This window comes from Candoia aspera, chromosome 5 (assembly GCF_035149785.1).
Source record: "Candoia aspera isolate rCanAsp1 chromosome 5, rCanAsp1.hap2, whole genome shotgun sequence".
NCBI classification, from domain to species: domain Eukaryota; kingdom Metazoa; phylum Chordata; class Lepidosauria; order Squamata; family Boidae; genus Candoia; species Candoia aspera.
In genome coordinates this window covers 57,620,175-57,642,488 of record NC_086157.1, presented here as the reverse complement: position 1 = coordinate 57,642,488, position 22,314 = coordinate 57,620,175, and the positions used below count along the sequence as shown (strand labels likewise).

The 22,314-nt window shown below is 41.8% G+C and overlaps 1 protein-coding gene across 2 annotated transcripts in view; it reads left to right on the top strand.

Moving 5' to 3' along the window:
- Positions 1–22,314, top strand: part of AGPAT3 (1-acylglycerol-3-phosphate O-acyltransferase 3) — a 105,953-nt gene that overhangs the window by 3,826 nt on the left and 79,813 nt on the right. Inside the window, exon 1 of one of the 2 annotated variants that reach the window (XM_063305278.1) lies at positions 16,483–16,589. The exons of the other annotated variant lie outside the window; for it this stretch is intronic. The gene's annotated coding sequence lies outside the window, so the exon portion shown is untranslated. Of the gene's footprint in view, positions 1–16,482; positions 16,590–22,314 lie in introns of those variants that run through there. 2 annotated transcript variants of the gene reach the window in all.

Below are 22,314 nucleotides of genomic sequence, written 5' to 3'. Positions count from 1 at the left end.
TGCCTGTTCTGAAACCTGCCTGTTAACTGGTGTTGCTTTCTCTTTCTCTCTGTGTATTATTCTTTGTAACATCTTAAGCAAAACTTTGGTGAGAGAAATTAGTGCCATGATTGGATAATTTGCACATTTTCTTTCGTCTTGATTCTTGAGCATAGAATATGCTTAATATACTTGAATGTTTCATTCTCTAGCCACACACCCTTTATCCATATTTGTTGAAATAAAGCTATTAGCGGTTTAACTGCCTCTTCTCCTATGGGTTTAAACAGTGGGCATTTCAATGCTTCCTTATATAACAACTTATTTATTGTCTGTTGTAAAGCACTTTTAAGTAGAGTCTTTCCTGAATATATTATCTCTATCTAATAATAATAATAGCAGTAATAATAATAGCCATAATAATAATAATATAATATGCCGCCTGACTCCCAGCGAGTCTGGGTGGTTTATAATTGTTAAAAACATTTAAAACCAAAGAACAGTACAAGACAAATGAACAAAGATGGCAAAGAAAACAAACCCAGAGGGGAACAAAAAGGAAGCAAGGGATGTCAGTCATCCTTGCCAAAGGCCTGGGCAAAGAGTGATATCTTCAGGGCCCTTTGAAATACCAGTAGGGTAGGGTACATTCGAATCTTGGGGGGAACCTCATTCCTGAGGGCAGGCGCTGCTACAAGAAGGCGTGTTTCCAGGGTCTAGACAGATGGCATGGTGTACTTGATGGAACCCAGAGTGTGCCAACTCTGCCAGTTCAAACCAGCCAGGCAGATACTGTATACAGATATCTCTCTATATTATTATTATTCATAGAGGCTTTCAGTATATTCTTTCCATCTTTTAACCTCATCTGACTCTTTTGGATTCTTCTGTGATTTCTGTCAAGTCTTTCTATTAGGAATGAAGCTAATGAGGCAGGAACCAGTGATTCCCAGGATACAGAGAAATGCTGTGTCAGCATAGTTTAGGTGCTTTCCAAGGCCATGAAGAGAATGGCCAGTTACCCTTTCACTCAGGAAAACTGAAGGAAAAAGCCCAGAGTTTAAACCTTAGAGGTGTAGGATTTAGCGTATTGCAGCTGGAACTTTGTGGTTTCTTTCTTGTCTGCAATAAAAACATAAATAATTTATTTATTTTATTTTATTTTTATTTTATTTTACTTTCTATCCCACCTTTATTATTTTTGTAAGTAACCCAAGGTGGTGAACATACCTACTACTCCTTCCTCCTCCTATTTTCCCCACAACAAGCACCCTGTGAGGTGAGCTGGGCTGAGAGTGAGTGACTGGCCCAAAGTCACCCAGCCAGCTTTCATGCCTAAGGCAGAACTCACAGCCTCCTGGTTTCTAGCCTGTTGCCTTAACCACTTACTGTATGTCTGAGAGTCAACTCCCAAGTAAGCCAATTCCTGAAGAGGGGTGAAGTGTCTGGAGAGCTGAAATTTACAGCTGAGTTTGGTGTGAATCTGACAATTAGATTTGCCTGCTCCCATATAGATCACTGTGGGAAACCATTTATCTGGTGTGGAAGAGGGTATTTTGCAAACAGATGTCCTAAATGCCCCAGATGTAGCTTTTTAGGAAATGAGGCAGTTCCACCCTCCAAAGGCTCAGAGGCTGAAGCAGCCAAAAATACGGAGCTACATATTAGCATGGATTCATTCCTGTTATCTTACAGGCCAAGGCTGATCCTGAAATATAATTGCAGGCCACTGTAAATTCTGTACCATGGACAACTAAATTGAAAATACAAGTGTTCCCTGCCAACTAAGCCTTCCAATCCCCTGTTCTGGTTGATGGCTGGCTCTAAAGCTCAGAGCACATCACATAGTGCATTAAAGTTCTATAACTCACATCAGCAATCATCAAGACTCTTTCCAGTTTTATTTGTCCTCCCTGTGATATTTTGCAATAGTCTTACCTTTGAGTTCCAAGCATTCAAGACTCACCATCTGTATGGCGTCAAATCCTTACCACTCAGTATGTGGACCTTTCTGCCTTGCCCACCAAATATTCAGGCTGTATTGATGTATTTGAGTTCTGTGACTTTACAATTAATTTTAGAAATTTAAAGATGAGAACTTGTAGAAAGCTTTATCTGCCCTTCCTCTCCACCAGCGCTTCTACCTTTTTTATTAAGAAGACCTATGACTCCATATATATAGACTAATTACTGGCTCCTGAACTTTGTATTAAGGATGACTACCTGCTTCCCCGCTTTTCTGAATTCTTGGAATATTTATAGAGGTACATATTTTACCAGATTTGTTCTCAAGGAGGCTTATAGTCTTGATTTGTATGGAAGAGAACTATGAATATTTAATTTGTTTTGGCTCTCATTATGGAAAATTTGAATATATAATTAGCTTTTCAGTCTGAGCTACTGCCCATAGGTCCTCAGGTGATTTATAAAAGATATTTTTCCTGATTTTTAATAACAAAGCTAGATTGGGTTTTGCCAATTTTTACTGTAAATTTCATTTCTAATTTTGCTGCACTGGGTGGTGGGTAGGAAAAATTCTAAGTAAAGCATTTTTTAAATTCTTGGTTCAAAAGAGGCAGACCTGAATGTTGATTCGTTGGAAGGGTGACTCAGATGTTGAATTTCTTGGGAGGCCTACTCCATATCTTCTTCAATAGTTCCATTTGAGTCCCTTCATAAACCTAAGGCACCTGACCACTCATGTAGTCATATTTCTGCATCTGCCAGCAGGTCTGACTCTGGAGGGATGGAGACTTGTTTGAAGATGGGGAGAGAGGAATTGTATGATTGGCAAGGAACATGGAGACTGTCCTGCCCAATGCTAAAAGAAAGAGTTCTGGGATTAGGTGAATGACTAACAAAGAATTACAAAAAATAGAAATTCTCCTCCTTCCTGCTGTCCTCAAATAATGAAGGAAGAGCGGTAGGTAGGTCTGAAGGGAGGGGAGAGCCTGCTGGCTGAAGACATGGAAATGGAAAGAGGCACATAATGCTCTTTAACCACTCATGACCAGAAGGACAGAAAGGAAAAAGCACCTGCCATCTCCAGACTGGGGGTGGGGGGAATGGAACGGGGAAGGAGATATGTAAGGAATGAAGCTGGTAAGACAGGAACCACGAGTTTTTGGCTGAAGGAAACCATTTTGCCAACATAGATCAGATATTTCCCAAAGCCATCAAGAACACAGCATCCATTAACTTGGAAAGGCAGGAGGAAAAAGCCAAGAGTTTAAACCCTAGAACACAAATCCTTAAAATGGCTTTGACTTCCGTATATTGTAGAGGGCAACTTTTCTGTGCATCTATAATGTATGCCTTGTCTGCAGTAAAGAGATTAATCTAGATGTGGTGTATCTGAGAGCTTCTGTTGAATAAAGGTTGACTGTCTAGAAAACTGAGATTCACGTCTGAGCCTGGTACAAAGCCTGACAATTCTTACCTAAACTGTAAAGTTTGCTGTGATTTATTTCATCTTCTTAGAAACATCTCCCATTTTCCATTTCTTGTTATTTTCTTCTCTTTGTTAACTTTCTTGGTCTGAGATACCTTTTCAAGTCCTCTGCCTTTGGAAGGCCGCATACAATTATCATTCTGTCCCAAGGCTTTTGTCATTGATCTTTCTTTAGCTGTCATGATAGCTTCTTCTGGTAACCACTTCAATCTTTTCCAGTTTGAAAATTTGGGAACATTTTTTTCTTCATTTTTCATAATGCCTCTTAGCTCAGGTAAGAACCTTACTTCAGGTTCTGTTTCACATAAATTAAGCATACAAAATATTTTCCTTGTATTGATCTTATATCCTTGTCCTCCATGGCAAATTTCCAAGCTGTGCTTCAGATTCAAAGGCAAACTACTGTAGTGCTTCAGAGCACGCAGGGGTTCTCACATAGCCCCTGTTTGGAAGTCCTTAAAGCAGCTGTGTCTTTTCACAGGATCTCACAGCTGTTCTTTGAACCTGCAGTACAGTCCCAGGAAAAATGTATTTGGTTTAAGGGGTACTGCATGTGTGCCCTTACACTTCCTGAAGCAACTAATTACCTTTGAATCTTAAGGGCTGCACAACCCTAAAGGCTGCTCTAATTTTCTAAGTTTAAGCCATATATTTGACACCAGTACATCAAGATTTGTTCTGCAATCTGTACTTGTAAGTATCCTGGCTGGATGGATTGTATATCTCCATCTTCTGTTTCCTATACTACACTACACTATATTATATCTTTTTCCAGATTCACCCAACTGCTTCATAAGCTAATCCTGGCTGCCTTTGGGAACACCTTTTAAAGCAACCACTTAAACCACTAAAAGATGAAGCTGCTGTAATGCTTAGGTAAAATGTGCTTTGTACAGGATTTTGTACATTGTGAAGTACATCCTTTGAAAGTTTTGCACAAACCTATTATAATTGTCCATTTGTTTGCAGTATTGTTTAAGTGACATAAAAATAGTAGAAAGCATGGTACGTTAATAGTTCTTACGTAACTGCACAAAAACTATTAAGTCAGTACTGTATGCTTTTTGCCCCAGGCTGCTGTTAGAATAGCCTGTAGGTAACAGATTATATCTGTTAATGAGTATTGTTAAAAGTTACCTATTTCATTACTGTAATGTTGTAAAGTCCTTTTCAAGAACCGTCCTACAGTATTTAAGATACCTCAAACCTTAATTATTGTAGGTTTTGATCCATTACATACTTTTGAAAATGCACTCACTGAATTTGTAGAATTAGGTCTTTGTTTAGATTTCTTTAGTAGGGCATGTTACTTGGCAGGTACTGTTGCTTTTTTTTGTGTATCTACTTCCTGAGTACCCCACACTCTGAACCTGCCTTTGAAAGCCCACGGTACTTAAAGAGCAAAGATGGCGTGGCTAATTTTAGGAAAATGTTTCTAAAGAAGCCTTCCTGTACAGAATTTTAAGTTCTTCCAAGTCCTGTGTGGACTCTCTTTGTGAAATTGGAGCACAGCCAGTGGCATAAAAGGTGTATGGCATTCTTGCTTGTGAAACTCTACTGTGGTGTCAGAACAGCTGAGACACTGGCACCAGGACAGAAGCTCCTGGCAAGGTTCTTGGTGAGGGAGAGCTGAGAAGGAAATGTTGAGGAGAGCAGAACAGTACTCAGAATGAGCTTGAGCCTTACTTCGCTAGTGTATGCTTTGCTCTAAGTGTGCCTCTTTTTCGCTTTGAAGTTTTTAAAGGGTTTTAAGTTTTAAAAAGAGCATGTAGTCCTGCTCTTTTTATATGATGACTGTCACTTTCAGAACCAAAAGAGTAATCAACCATATCAACCTCTAAAACTTCTTCAGTGCTGCCAGAATCATAGAACACCTTCCTTGAGAAGATCCCCCAAAGCATGCTTTTAAAGAATAGCTGGCTTCTATGGACAGCTGGGTGGGAGCATTTGCTCTCATTTTAGTATTTTCTTTTGTTACAGGGGTTTGATTAATTTTAGATAATACTGTAACCCAATTTGAATTTCTTGAAATGTAAACATTTTAGATGCTTTCCACAAAACATTCAACTTGCCTGGTCCTTTTGCTTTCGCTGAGAAAATTAATATGCCTTGACACTGTAGTCCTGTATACCAGACTTCGGCAATCTGATAACTTGCATATATTGTGAAATCCAACTCTCTTCACCTGACACCAGCCTGGCCATGAGCTGGGAAAGATGGAAATTGTAGTTGAAGGACTCTGGCTCAGGGACAGCTGCTATGCTTAACTAGTTAGAAGTAAATGCCTTTGAGATCAGTGGCATTTACTTGTGACAAAAATACAGAATTGCAGTGGAACTATTTTGTTGCATTTTCAGAAAATGCTGTCAGGTCTTTAAAAAAAGAAACTAGCTTTTCTATAAGCCATAGTTGCTTGGGGCCCCATATGATATTAAAGACAATATGGACGGATTCACACATCATGCTAGGCCCAAAGGAAGCAAACTGCATCGGGATGTAAGGACCTTAAGCTATCATAATAAGCCATGGTTTATTGAATATCAAATGGACAGGGTTCACACAACCTATCAAGGCAGAAACCATGGTTTTTAAATCAATGTAGCTGAGCTCACATAACACATTAAGTGTAATGATGTGTGCAATCAGCCTATGGCTTATTCATTATAAGCCAGGCATTTATTCATTTAATAGATTTAAAGCCCACCTTTCACTTCGGAGTTCAAGGCAGTGTACGTAGTACTCCATCCTCTGCTGCTATTCCAAAATCTTAACCACTACACCATGCTGGCTCTCTGAATATTGTATCTGAATCAGGCCTTTGAAATCTAAGAAGAAATTGTGGGGGGATTTCATCTTATGATTCAAGCAAGCAGATAACAGCGGTTATTCATTGTGGGCAGGTAGTTAATCTCATGGCCGCAAAATCATGAAATTCTTTCCTTCTTCCTTTATCAACATTCATACTATCTTTGGACGTTTGTGAGGAAACTTGGGGATAACTAGGAACATGAATTTGAAAAATGGACAGTCAGTACATCCAACAAAATGAAGAAGAATGTGAATTTGTTCTTAACTTGCTTCAACAATTCTTGAAAAGAGATTTTGGGAAGCAGTAAGAATATATGCAAACTTAGAAAATATATGTATGTATGTATGTACAGGAATTGCATCCAAATGCCAGAGTAAGTGTTTCAGGCAAGCTAAAGTATATCCACCTGCCCACAAAAAGTCAAGAGCTAGAAGAATGTAGTTTTGAATATAGTTTTGATGGTTCCTTTGCTATGATGTAGTTTTCAATGCAAAATTTCCACTGCAACCGCCAGCATAGTTGCTGACACGGGAATCTTGTTTCACATTTGTCATTGCCTTTTTAAAACGTGTGTGTTGACTCATGCTTTCCCAGATGTGAAAGGCTTGAACAAGATAAAACTAGGATGGATTCCCATCTAATTTTTTGTTTGGATTGGTAGACTGAAGGCTCTCATGTAATGATTTACATGTGCTCCATATGCTCAGAGAAAATGCCAGAGACACATTTGGACACACTAACATTTCAGTAGATCATTAAACTGGAGATCTGTGCTGGCACTTTACTTTTAAGAGTCTTTTGATCCAAAGCTTGAACTAAGAACCTGCCTATAATTGCACATGGCAGTTTACACACTGCATTTATTTATGTGTTTACACACACACTGTGTTTCGCACAAGACAGTGAACCACAAGCTGCAAGCATATCTTGCAGGAAATTTATTATGTGAACTAGAATATTTGGAAGTCCTTCATAGAATGTGAATTGGAATAAAAACATTCTAGAAATAGTAAAATTCTACTGTCCCCCCCCCATGTGTTCATTTACATAGCTTGTTATTTTATGCAAAATTGACTATTAACTGATATTTTAAGGGGCTTTCTCTGGAAGAGTTGGTCCATAATGAATCCTGTAGGTAGAAGGATATAGAGAGGTATATAATACTTACCTGAGAGTAAGTCTCACTGAACTTAGTAACTCTTACAGGTTTGTACTTTAAGGCAGATAACAGATTTCATCAGCTAGTTGGGAAGATACTGAAGGCCTACAACAGGTATACCATGATTTGGACTGTCCTCTCAAGAGCAGAGAAATTATGGAAGGCTAGAGATGACTTTGAAAATAAACAGTTTCACTCACTGTGGCCAGTGGTGTGCAATCCTGGGAATTATCATTTGGCAAATGTAAGGGTCACAGCTTCCCCACCCCAGGTATTTTTATTAATTTTATTTACTGGATTTTTAAGGCTGCCCGAAAAGACTCTGGGAGGTTTGCAATATTTCAAGTATAGTAGATAATGAAAAACAATTGCTGGATAAGACAACAACAGTAATATTCAAAGAGTCTCAACAGGGGCTCCACAATCACTCTAGCCCCCAGCCCAGAGCCAGGTCGTAAGGGACTTCCAAAACACTTCAAGAGGGTAGAATATGATCTGTTATTCTGCACATACAGATTGGACAAACTCCTTTCAGTCTTTTCTAGCTTTATTTAACAGTGGAGTCCCTGGTGCTCTTTGAGCTTTGTTGTTTGATTGCAGATGTTTCCTGTAATGATTGCCCTAGCCCAAATACTCAGACTCACAAGAGGCTGCTTTATGAGTTCTGATTTATTAAGGAACTAAAGGCAAATACAGAGAAAGCTGAGAATGAGCAAAAGCGTGCCAAATACAAACTTAAACCCTTGGTACAAACGTATCCCGCCTCCCTCGTAACAGCCCCGCCCGGCACAGGTGCTAGCAATCGTCAGAGTTGCTAGCCTGGGAAAGTAACCTTGAGCGCAGTAGATAATGTAAATACATTCCAAAGCAAAACCAAAAGATAACTACTCCCATCCTCCCGAGAAAGATGAAACACGCATCCAGCTAATGACATGCGAAACGTTACGATGTATCAAAGACATTGAAACGGCGAACATGACATACCGCCCCCCTAAAAATACCCTTAGGGACCCGGTTTAGCGGGATAGGCTGAGTGGAAACGGGCAACTAAAACAGGGGAAGCCACATCTGGTGCAGCGACTCACTCAGGATGAGGAAAATGTTTCCAGCGAACTAAGTATTGGAGAGTATTGCGAAGGCGTCTAGAGTCCAAAATTTCTTTAACTTCAAAGTGTTGCTGACCGTCAATCATGATGGGGGTTGGAGGTGGAGGTTGGCGGTGCCAGCGGTCAGAAGGAATAGTCGGTTTGAGCAAACTGCAATGAAAAACAGGGTGTAAGCGTTTGAGGTTATGAGGCAAGTCAAGTTTAAAAGTCACAGGGTTAATTTGAGCGGTAATTGGGAAAGGACCCACAAATTTAGGAGCCAGTTTCTTGGAAGGTTGTGAGGACTTTATGAACTTGGTGGAAAGGTAAACCGAGTCCCCTACTTGAAATGCCGGTTGAGGAGCCCGCTTCCGATCAGCGTACTGTTTATAATCCAACTGTGCATCAGCTAGTGCCTTTTGAATCATTGGCCAGGAGTCTGCCAATTGCGATGCCCAATTATCCGGAGTGGCCGATCCGCCGGTAGGTTGCGGTAGATCAGGGATAGGGACAAAGTCTCTGCCTTGAGCCACACGAAATGGGGTTTGGCCAGTGCTTTGATGCACTGCATTGTTATACGCGACTTCAGCAAAAGGGAGGAGGTCTACCCAGTTGTCCTGTTGGTAATTCACAAAAGCTCGGAGGTATTGCTCCAGCGTAGAATTTAAAGCCTCAGTGGCCCCGTCCGTTTGAGGATGCCAAGCCGTGGACAGGGCTTGTTTCGTGCCTAACAATTTAAGGAATGCCCGCCAAAATTGTGAAGTAAATTGTGTGCCTCTGTCCGAAATCAAACGTGAGGGACATCCGTGTAGCCTGTACACGTGTACAAGAAATAGGCGGGCCAACTGACGTGCCGACGGAATGGACACGCAAGGGATGAAGTGAGCTTGTTTTGAAAAATAGTCTTTGACCACCCAAATGACAGTTTTGCGTTGACTGGGTGGTAGCTCAACAATAAAGTCCATGGAGATTTCATCCCAGGGGCAAGCAGGAGCAGCCACCGGCTGCAACAGTCCCTGGGGTTTGCCCACCTTGCGTTTAGACATGGCACAAACAGTGCAGGAGGCAATGTAGTCTTTAACATCCTTACGTAATGTGGGCCACCAAAACTGTCTCCGAATGAGGTGCAAGGTTTTGACAAACCCGAAGTGACCTGCCAGTTTGTCATCGTGTGCACGTAGTAACACGTCTTTTCTGAGGCTTTCAGGGACATAGAGGCGATTAGATTTCCAAGCGAAGCCTCGGTCGAAAGTAACATTGTCTTTATTCGCAAGCAACCAAGTATCCGTTTTCAGTTCTTTTAGAAACTTTTGTTGCAACTGGGAGGGAATTGACAACGCGTTCGGCTGGGCGGCGTCCGCAGTGGGAGGCTGCTGCGCGCGTGTTTGGCTACGCGTCACAGCCTGCATACCCAATTGGGGCGCTGTCCACAGGGTGCTGACCACTTCTGGCGCTGCCCCGGAGTCCTGAGGTTGCCTGGACAACGCATCAGCCAAGAAATTCCTTTTCCCCGGAATAAATTTCAACTGAAAATTGAAGCGGTTGAAAAATTGAGCCCACCGAACCTGTTTGGGGCTCAGTTTTCGAGGGGTACTAAGAGCCTCTAGGTTTTTGTGATCAGTCCATACTTCAAAGGGATGATTAGCCCCCTCTAACAGATGCCGCCAGGCTTCTAATGCGGCTTTCACTGCAAATGCCTCCTTTTCCCATACATGCCAACGTCTCTCAGTCTCAGAGAACTTGCGGGACAAGTAGGCACATGGCTTGAGGCACCCTGTCCCGTCTTGCTGCATCAACAATGCCCCAATGGAATAATCGGAGGCATCCGCCTGCACCACAAAAGGTTTTGAGGGATCAGGATGTTGTAAAATGGGCTCTTTGACAAAAGCTGCTTTTAGCCGCTCGAACGCCGTTTGACAAGCAGGCGTCCAGCGCAACAGCGCCCCTGGATTCTTTACTCTCCGAGTATCTCCCACACCCTTGGTCCGAAGCAGTTCGGTGAGTGGCAAGGCAATTTCAGCGAACCCCCTTATGAACAATCTGTAGTAGTTGCTGAACCCCAGGAAACTTTGAAGTTGCCTGCGGGTACGGGGGCTTTCCCAGTCCATGATAGCCTGCACCTTGGCAGGGTCCATTTCGATGCCTTTATCTGAAATTCTATATCCCAAGTAGTCAATTTGGGTCTGGTGAAATGCACATTTAGACAGTTTGGCATACAATTCTGCTGACCTGAGTTTACTCAGTACCCTTTTTACCAGAGCCACATGCTTTTCCATGGTTTCAGTATAAATCAGTACATCATCCAAATACACCAATACCCCTTTAAACAGATGTTCATGCAGTACTTCATTGATCAATTGCATAAATACCCCAGGGGCCCCAGCCAACCCAAAAGGTAACACTTTATATTGGAAGGCTCCCAATGGGCAATTGAATGCAGTTTTCCACTCATCCCCCTCCTTGATTCGTACACGATAGTATGCTTCTCTTAAATCAAGTTTAGAGAAGATCTTTCCCTTAGCCAGATGTGACAACATGTCTTTGATCAATGGCAAGGGATATTTGTTGGAAATTGAGACGGCATTTAATCCGCGGAAATCGGTACAAAGTCTCAATGTCCCATCCTTTTTTGGGCGAAATAGAACTGGCGCCCCCACCGGTGAGTTCGCCGGCTCGATGAATCCGCGCACCAAATTTTTGTCCACAAAGTCTCTCAACAAAGTCAACTCCTTTTGTGTCATGGAATAAATCTTTGGCTTGGGCAATTGAGTGTTAGGGAGCAGCTCGATGGCACAGTCCGTCTTTCTATGGGGAGGCAACTGGTCGGCTTCCTTTTCGCCGAACACATCAGCAAAAGTTCTGTAATCCGCCGGCAAGCCTTCCAGAGGAGGGGCCGGGCAATGCAGAGTCGCAGCTGCCGCAACCCCCACCATCTCCTCTGGGGCACCCTTCCCCTCAGTCGCTTGGTAGAACCCATCCCTAAACGTGATAGTCCGGTAAACCCAGTTGATTTGGGGGTTTTGCTGCACCAACCAGGGCACCCCCAACACCACCAAGGGACCACCTACTGGAGCCACGACGAAGGACAAATCTTCCCGATGGCTGCCCAGCTGCAAAGCTACCCGCCCTGTGAACTGGGTGACCGGTTTGCCCCCTGCCATGGACCCATCCAGCTGTGTAAAGGCGATGGGTCGCTGTAAAGGGAAAGTAGGTAGCTCCAAAGCCGCTACCACATCGGGGTGCATTAGACACTGGGAACACCCCGAATCAATCATGGCCCATACTTCTACAGTCTTGGTTTGGGAGCCCAACTTCAATTTCACCGTGAGAATGCGGTAACTACCACTCACCGATGAAGGCTCGCGCCCTTCTTCCACCACCTGCCCTGCGGCGCCCTTTAAAGCAGGTGGCTGGCGTTTCCCGCCGGCAGCAGGATTTCGGGCTCACCCTCCTCCTCGTAGAACATCGCATCGTCTCCCTCCGTTTCAGCCACCGCAGCTTTCTGCTTCCTCGGCAAGGCAGGGGACTTGGCCGGCGGTTTTCCAAGCCGTTCCTCTCCCTTTGCCTTCGGGCACGCCGCCACTCGATGCCCCTCTTTACCACATCTCAGACACAGGCCTTTCGCATACCGCTTCTCTCGCTCTTCGTCCCAGGGTCGTTGTCCTGGTTTTCCCCCGGTGCTCGATGGGCGGCTGGGCTTCACCTCCCACCCCGATTTGGCGGTCTTTCGATGGGCGAAGATCTCATGGGCATGTTCAGCCCTCCCCGCCAGCAGGATCCATTCGTACAGCGTATATGGGTCGTCCCTCCCCAAGGACCAGCGCAGCACCTCTGTATTCAGGCCATCCTTGAATAGCTCGATAATGGTGGCTTGGGACCAGTCATCCACCTTCCCAGCCAGCGCTTTAAACTCCAAAGCATAATCCGCCACGGATCTGAACCCCTGCTTAAGTTCCTTCAGGGCTCGCTTTGCCCTCTCTTTCGCCAATGGATCCTCGAAGTGTTGTTTCAATGCCCAGAGGAACTCATCGAATTTTTCCAGTTCAGGCGCTTCCGACTGGCACATCTGGACATACCAGTCTGCCGCCTTCCCCTTCAGTTTGGTGGCAATGGTAATGATCTTTGCCTTTTCCGATTGGAAAAGCGACCCCCATTCCTCCATGTAGGCTTTAGCATTCGTCAAGAAAAATGAGAGTTTGGTCGGGTCCCCATCAAACTTGACCGGGAAGTCTCTCATCCCGCCTCCCGCCGGGCTGCGCCCCGCCGCCGGTGCGGCAGGGGTTTGTGCTTCCCTGGCTCGCGGCGGCACGGGGGCCCGGGGCGGTCGCCCTGGCAATGCCGCGATTTCCATCTGGACCGACTGGTCCCCTTCGCGTCTCCGCACTGGCCGTCGCCGCTCCGGGGACTGCCCATGGGACGAAGGGGTTGAATACCGTTGGCTTGACTCTTCCCGGACTTCCCGCAACGAGGTCACATCTAAGCTCAGCTGTTTCAGGATAGCTTCTAACGAGTCCATTTTTGACTCCAGCACTCGGATCCGATCCGGGGTGGGAGAGCCCTCCGTTGGCTGCACCTGCACCACGTTGGGGGATAATGGGTATCTCTGCCTCCAAGACGGGCCCCCCGCCACCGTGGCATCCCCTTGGGTCTCATCCCAGGTGACCAGCTCGCCCGGAGAATTTACGGTAGTCTCCGGGGCGGTTTTCAGACCCTCGGCTTCACCCTCCGACTCGGAGCTCGCCTCTTCTAGGATGGCAGACAGCTCCCCTCCCTGGGACGTTCGGTCAGGCCGCCTCACGGTCGAGTCCGGTTCCCCTTCTTCCATCCTCACGATGTCGGGTTCGGTCATCGCTGGCGCTCTCCCTCACAGGGTTAGACAACTTGTCTTTTCCTGGACAGGGGCCAGCGGAGTTAGGATCTTAGATTCTCAGCTTTATGTAATGATTGCCCTAGCCCAAATACTCAGACTCACAAGAGGCTGCTTTATGAGTTCTGATTTATTAAGGAACTAAAGGCAAATACAGAGAAAGCTGAGAATGAGCAAAAGCGCGCCAAATACAAACTTAAACCCTTGGTACAAACGTATCCCGCCTCCCTCGTAACAGCCCCGCCCGGCACAGGTGCTAGCAATCGTCAGAGTTGCTAGCCTGGGAAAGTAACCTTGAGCGCAGTAGATAATGTAAATACATTCCAAAGCAAAACCAAAAGATAACTACTCCCATCCTCCCGAGAAAGATGAAACACGCATCCAGCTAATGACATGCGAAACGTTACGATGTATCAAAGACATTGAAACGGCGAACATGACATTTCCTTACCCAACTAGGTAACATCATGTTGCTAATGAAAGATCTGCATGAAACATCTGCAAGCAAAGAACCAAGCTCAGAGAGCACCATGGACTCCATAGTTCTACCCTGAGCTACAGATATTCTCTTCTGTTTATTTAACAGTCCAGTCCAGGCATCTCTTTTGGTACACTTTATACGCAATAATGCTGCAGTGTCTTGCTAATAAATTAGCTAGATTAAATTACTAAATTTGAGTTCAGAAGGGCTTCTTTGTTAGGAGATCAGTAATCTGCTTATAGGTTGTGACGTACTGGTAGCAGCTACTTAGAAAGACATTTCCCCTTCATATTCTCTCTCTCTCTCTCTCCCTCCCTCCCTCCCTTCAAGTCAGGTTTTTTTTACTCCTGGTGAATGGCTGGACAAGGCCTTGAATTTTCTTGGGAAGGTTTTTCAGAAGTGGTTTGCCCTTGCCTCCTTCCTAGGGCTGAAAGAAAGTGACTGGCACAGGGTCACCCAGCTGGCTTTGTGCCTAAGGCAGGAGTAGAACTCAAGGTCTCCCAGTTTCTAGCTTGATGCCTTAACCACTACACCAAACTGGCTCTCCACTTCCTTTTTCTTTTTTCTTTTACCGGGGAAGATATACTTTAAACATTCTGTCTCTGCTGTTTTAAGCCAAAGATGGATGGCCTTTTCTGCTTTTGCTTCCTACCACTTGATCAGTATGGTGACATCATAACTACCCAACTCTTGCATCTTGTAACTTTCTATTGCAGCAAACCCATTAAGATGCATCCTCGTTGAATGATTTGCAACAGTTTTTCCCAGATTTTTTCTCACCTGGCTCATATTCTGTTTATAAGAGAAGCTGCAGTGGACTGTTCCTCTATATTTTGATGGTTTATGTCTATTCTCCCTTAAATTATTTTCTCAGCCTCCCCACAATCTCTCACAGCAACCCTGATTACTGTTCAGCCCCTCCTGAGACTAATGGTCATGTATTTTTTTTAAAAAATAAGGCTGTGTTTGCATGATGTATCCACCCATGGTTAATTTAATGTGCTTTGTTCAAAAAGCCCAATCGTCTAGGTTTGTATTTATATAACAAACTGAACCATAAGCTAGCTACTTGGACAGGTTTGCACAACACACTTGGCTAAAATGTGATTGGTTAGTTTTTGTTGTCTAAACCCAGCCCGTATCATAACATGGTTTGATGCTAGGAGAATTAGTACAAGACTCTTGTTCTCCCATTGTATTTATTTGCTCTATGGCATTCAGAAAACTATGTAGCAGAAATATAGCAGAAACCTTTGGGGACTTTTGGAATTTAGGAAGCATGTAATGGGCACACTCTCAAAATGGCTACCATGGAAGACTAGCATTTTCCTAAATAGCTGCCAGGGTGGGCATGATCCAAAAATATCAATTTAACAGAAAGCATTTATCCCCTGCTCCCTACAGTCCCAATGAGGTCTTTCTGGGTTCCAAAGACATTGCTGCAAACAAATATGTCTGATGCTTTGCTTTGCAATACTGTTTGACTGTTTACACCTTTTATTAAAAATATTTTTAAAAATCAGGTAGGCCAGATAGCCTGGTAGGTGCTAAAGAGGATGCTTGGGGCACAAAATGGTTTAACCTGCTGTAAAATTTACTGTCTCATTCCAGCTGATTAGCTATGGCTACCAGATCTGGGCTACAAAAACCTGGAGGGCCTGTAGATAGCAGCATAAAATTGGGGTTTACTGCATCTCTTTGGAGACATCTCGAGGTCTTCAAGATTTTTACCACCCAGATTTGGTAACCCTAAACTATGCTTTTTTGCTTGTTCTGCAGTCTAGGATGGAAATGAGAGTTTGATTATCATTAAGTTATGTGGTTCATTAAATTCTAAAATTCATTAGGGAATGATGATATCTATTATTATAGCTTAGCATCTGTAGCTCATTTGTAGTCTACTCTTCCTCCAAGATCAGGTCCTATTAATTAGACAATAAGAGAATGATTTCCCAGTGCTGAGTGGGAATTGAATATGAAATACCCTTGCTGAATCCTGATTGAATCCAGAACAATGCACATTTATGGTTTTGTAGTACTTCTCTAACAATCATTTTGAAAGATTTACCAATCCTCTGATTAAAGAGCTCCAAAACCTCTTTATGTTGGGGAGGAGGAACGAGTCATAAAACCATAATCTTATACCTTGAATACTCCATAAATATGCTCCATTAAAAATAAATGTATTAAATAAATAAATACTCCATTAAACTAAAAGAGATTTAGACAGATAAAATCTTTTAGCTGCAGTCTACTGCTGGTGACTTCATGAACCAGTCCTTCTTGTTGTCAGTAAAATGGAAGTGATTTGTTGTTGCCTTCTTCTGGGATACTTTTTTCAACTTCCTAGTTTGCCTCTATCTTTGCTAATTCCGGGTTGTCTCTCATCCAGGTGCTAACTGGGTAATATCCTGCTTAGCTTTTTGAATCAACTTGGCTAACTGCTGCTACTAAATAAACGTAGGGTTGCACTGAACTAATCTGAAACATGGAATATTAAATCCAGCTGTAAAAGGCAGAATTGTGCATTATTATAGTAACTATCTGATACTTAATGTATGGCATCATTACATCTTCTTGCCAAGCAGTATAAAAACTTGGTATAACAGCATAGTTGGATGATGCTTTCTTTTTTGTTCCCTCTTAGTATTGCCAAGAACATTTTCATCCTCTGCTTTTCAGCTGACGATACAAAAGAACAACTTCATGCAAGTCAAAATCTAAGGCTTTTCTGAAGAGGAGGAAAACACTGAAGACTGTGGGTGCTTAAAAATAACCTTAATTGCTGTTTGGTGGGGCGGTTCAAAAGAATCTTTAGTTTTGCCTTGAGATAATGGTATTGACTAGTGATGTTGCTAGAGAATCACTCATCACAGTTATTTGAAGTGTAGGATACTGTCATTCTTTCCTGTAATGTTTCAGCGGATGTTTGATAACGTGCATCAGTTCCATTCCGTACATCTTGTTAAATTACTTATCTGAAAATTGTGATGTGGGTGAAGATGTTTTGGTTTTCTAATTTTCCCTTGCTTCTTGTTCTTTTAGAAAAGGCGGTGGCTGTATATTGCAAACATTTATAATACTGGTCTGCAAGTACGGTCTTTTTAAGGACTTGTTTGAGAAAGGGGTTAGGTGACCAAACACCAACCTTTATGCTTACAAAGTAGCCTACCAGTGTTCCATTTTAGGTAATATCCTTCTGCTAATTTCTTCATCTTCTTGCACATTGATATGGCAACTGAGGAGAGGTTCTTCTCATTTCCTTAAGGGCCAGTGTGGCCCAGAGATCTCTCTCCTTAATCCTAATGCAATCATTCTACCAGCTTTGCTTTTACTGGCAGTTGCAGTGGAATTGTTATCTGCACAAATATGCATGTACCGACCATTAGGAATAAATTCAATTTTGAAGTAACTGTGCAAGCCTTCCAGGGGATGCAGATGCTTTAATTCTTCAAGTGCCAGTGCACTTTCCAAAGTGCCCCTTCTGATATTTTGTGCAGCCCTAATAGAATCAAGCAACCATATGTGCACCTTTGATATATACAAATAGCCAGCTCAGTTGTCTGTAAGCCAATCCCCATTTAGCTGAAATGGCTCCTTCCAATGTTCTTGGGGGACACATCAGCTGAGTCTGTAAGAAAATAACTAATCTTTCAGAGAGAGGGAAAAAATGAACTTTTAACAAAGAAGAATCTCAAAGAACTCAACTAAAGTCTTAGCATGCTCAGTATGGAAGGAATGGGTGATTGTTGGGGGCTAGAAATGGGAAACCAGAAAAGGAAGAATAGAACAAACCAGAAAATGAATAGAATAAACCAGAAAAGGAAGAATAGAAACCATTCCCTTGGTTGCAGATTTCAGTTACTGGGTTTACAACAAGTGCAATTTATGACAGTAGTTGTCTGCATTTTGATGTTTATCTGAGTTCTTGTAAGATTCTCAAGACTCACAAGATTTTGAATCATCTCATTCCCAAGATGCTGTAATTTTACAGGTTTGGAGTGTTCCTACCCTCATTTTTGTAAGGTTTCTGCTTACTTATATGAGACCTCATATAATTTTGGCTTTCTAATACAAAATCATGAAATGACTAATGCAAAATGCGAGCACCTCATGAGTTTTGACGATCTCATAAAATAGCAAATTTATTATTACTTTTATTTGATTGTGAATATCCATCGATGTCACCTACAGGATTCTCTGATACTGTTAAATGTCATGTTGCTGATTTGTACTATAGTCAGAACAGAGCTACAGTAGATGGATCAAAAACAGATTACTCTGCTCCTGTACATTTTTTTTTAAATGTCTAGATTTGAATTAACTTCCTTCCAGAATTGCAGCTCTGTCCTTCCTTCTGGCATACAATTCAGAGCTCCTGATTACATTTAGATTAAGCTCTAGATATTGCCATATCTCAGTGGAGCTTCAAAGACTTCTCTCATATAAGAGATTGCCAGGGGACAAAAAGGGAAAACCTCTTTGGAGACATTTCAGTCAGTCAGCCTGTTAGATAATAGATGTATTATAATTTGTTATTGAATGCCTGTTAGGAAAAAGAGAACAGAGAATGTGTCTCCCCTTGGGTGCATTTCCATTCAGCAAACTCCAGCAAAGCTCTTGACTCTTCTGTTAGGTATGCACTGACCAACAGCTGATGTAATGTAAGAATTGCATTGCATTGCAAAAGTATCTTCAAGATGAAGCTTTGTTTGGTGTACAACTCATAGACAGTGTGCTGTCTTTGGTCTGTCTTGCTGCTGGTTTCTCATTTATCAGCACGTTTTTCTCAAGTTCTCTATAGACTTCTCTAGACAAAGTATAATTCTATTTTGCTACATAAATGGAATTTAATTAAGCCGTCTTAAAATTAGGATAGAGTGGTGATTTTTCAGGCTGAAGTGCTCAAGCATTTTTATTGCCATGTATTTCCTTAACAGAAGGACACTGTTCCAAATATGCTAGAAGAAGTTAGGAAATGGACTCATTTTTAAGCAGTGGCCTATCTTCATTTGATAGTCATGATGTGTTTTTTCTGAAGTATAAATCAGCTACTGTGTTTGTTCTGTAAATATCAGTTTGCTATGTGGACAGGGGCATTCATAGGAGGGCTCAAAAAAACAAGATGGCAGGTGTTTGACCCTTCCCCCACAACCTTTGTGAGTTGGTTGAATATATGAGGCTAAACTTCATTTTGTGATAAAGCTTTTATGTAATTGCCCCCAAGTTTAGGTAGTCGTGGCACCAAATTTCAGTCGTGCACCTGGAGAGAGCTCCAGGGCATGCAAAGAAAAAGTGGGTGGAAGAGTAGGTGCCACATATTCCCCTGAGTCTACAGTTGCCTCTCTTTGCATTCAAGCAGTATATGGTTGATGCTATCAAGCATTAGAGTTGTATACCTTTTAGTGAACAATCCAAAACCCAGTTCTTAAGGTATGTTTCTAACAAGCTTTTCCAGGAACAAAATGCTATGATGCAAAAGAAGAGAAAGACATATTTTTCATGGCAAAAACACTATTGGAAAGCTGGAAGAACAAATTTATAAGTCTCATCTAAGTATTTAAAATTCTTTAGTATACATTCCCATTTGCTATGGACTAATGTTTCATAAAATATAGGGACATAGCCATAGGTTTTCATAATGATGGTTCACATATAATACCAACCAGTATAGTATAGCTGTTATAGTTAGTATAGCTAGCATAGCATCATACACACATATACACATACATCATACACAGTATATGAATCTATATAATCACCTTCAACAATATATAAAAATATGTTCTGCATATATTTTACAGAGTTCTTCGGATATCAGATTACTATTCCCATTAATGATCATTAGTGAAGTTGATTGGGAAGAGTGGGAGTTGTAGTCATATAATTCTGGAGGGTACAATTTTAGAGAAGGCTTTTTAGGAAGTGGAATAACTGGGTTTCCTTTCTCAGAGTTCTTTTGTTATTGTTGCTCTTGTTCCAGTTGTCCTTTGCAAAGGTGTGTAATTTGTAGTTTAATTACAAAGACTATAATTAAACGGAATATTAAGAGAAGGTTTTGGAACTTGTAAAAAAAACACCCTTCACTGAGTTCCAAGAATATACTAGCCTATTTTTTTTTTAAAATGCTGAAATCATGGTATAGTTCAGTATTTCAGAAATTGCAATATGCATTTCCATAGGTATATTTATATTTTTTTAAAACTTACTGAAAGGGGAGGGTTTTCATTACAGTAGATTAGAAACATAGCATTGGAAGGTCGTCAGATGCAGTCCTTCGAATGGAACCAAACTCAGTAAGCATCTCCCTCACCTCTGAACCCCTCCTATCACCTTTGTAGAAAACTGGATCCATTGTGAAACTGATTTTACTTTTAGGGGTTGGTTGAAACATCTGTAACAGATGTTGTGGGAGGGAGAAGAAGATAGCAAATTAACTTTGTCAGTGGGATGTGTGGGCTCAGCTTAGTCAGTTCTGAAGAAGTGAGGAAGAAGGACATGCAAAGGAAGCATTCTCTGCACTTCCCTTCTCTTTAGGACATCTGAACCTCCTTTTAGACTGCTTTTACTTCTTGAAGGCATTGAGATTTTGACAAAACTGGAAAGAAAAGAAGCATGTGGCCATACTGTTTTTTTTTTAATGTAAAGTCAGTTAAGGTGAATGCTGCCAGTGGAATCCTTTTAACAACATATGCAACAACAGCAGCCCTGTTTTCTAATTTGCAAGGAAGAATGAGCTGGGCTATCCTGGTTATTAAGGGAGCATCTGCTAAGTTCTAATTTCAAATCTTACTTTAGCTGTAAACTTGCAGGTGGCCCTTGGTAAGCCATTATCTCTCTGCCTCAGACTTCTTGGAAATATGTGGTTAATAACACTGAGCTATTTTTACAGGGATAAAGTAATTAATGTACATGAAACATTATCCAACTGTTTTTAAGTACTATATTCAGGCAGAGCTGAGATTCAGATGTGGGAGATCTATTTTTCTTGCATATGTGACAGTTGCCCCTCTCATACCAAATCATATTCTTGTGCTGAGAGTTTAAAGTGTAAAAGTTCCAACAATAAGCCAGAGTTAGGGTAAAACTATACATGTATACTGGACAGATGGATGGATGTCACAGCAGATGGCAGCATTTAGCTGAGCTTGGAAAGAGTAAGCAGGATCAGACATGGTTAGTACTTGTATGGATGGGAGACCACTAGGGAATGTCCAGGGTCTAGGCTACACTGAGAAGTGAAAAAAACTTGATAGAAGAAGGCAGAGGTAAACCACTTCCATATTGTTGCCAAGAAAACAACTGTTGCGTGTATTAATGTATATAATGTTGGGCAGCCTTTATGCAAAGACTGCTTCATGTAGCTTAGCATTCTTGTATAGTGAGACTCTTAGATACTGAGTTAAGTATCTTATTTCTGTTATGTTGATGGCAGTTCTTGCCTACACCTGATCCTTGTGTAACTAGTGGCAAGGTAGAGTTTCTTACACATTGTTATGTAAAATGTCAATTTTTAATGACCCAGAGTTTTATAGGTATGGCTTTTAAAAGACATTGGAATACAAAATAAATTAAAGTAATTATATACAATCTATGAAATATTATTTCTATTATACTATAACCTTTTGCAAATCCTATATTCCATTATATTTTCATCATGGTAACAAGAGCCAGGTAGCACCTTCTTTGAGTTAATCTCTGACTTGTACTTCAGTCTCTGTACAGATCAGAGCTATTTCACCTGCAATGTACACTTAACAAAAGTGTGACTTTAAAAAAATGGTCTGAATTATGTAATGTGTAGTTTTGTTCTCAGATCCACCTCCATGAGCGCTCTATACCTTAATGTAACACTTAGAGAAACTGGTTGGTCTCATTCATAGAGTTCACACAATATAATTATTCTAGTGTAGGCTAAACATAGACAAAAGGAAGCAGTGTTTCATAATGATTAACTTCTGATGTGAAGATGATTCTTGCTAAGCCTTTAAAAATAGATTAGACAGGAGTGTAGCTCTGTTATTCTCAAATCCATTGTCTGGAAGTAAGATGTACTGAACTCAGTGGAACATATTCAGAAGAAACACGCATAGAACTTTTCTATTAATGGCTCCAATTTCCAGTATCTAAATGGAAGGCCCCGTGGAACCTTTAGGACCCTTGATGGACATCAGTAATGTTGTGCTGTCCCACAGTTTTCTGAAGCATCTGGTTGGCCAGTGTTTAGGACGTAGAATAATGGATCTGGTATGTGGAGAAGGGCTGGAGCGGATGGTTGGTGGAGATTTATTATTTATTTATTAATTCAGTTTGTATGGCCGCCCACCTCAACAAGTGACTCCAGCGGCAAACAAAACTTAAAAGAAAAAGACAATTATAATAATACAAACATTGAATGTTGGCAATCAAGAGCTGGAGTGTTTGGGAGACTCTTTTGTCCTGGTGCAACACGGAGTTGGCAGTGGGGCAGCTTTGGAGACCAG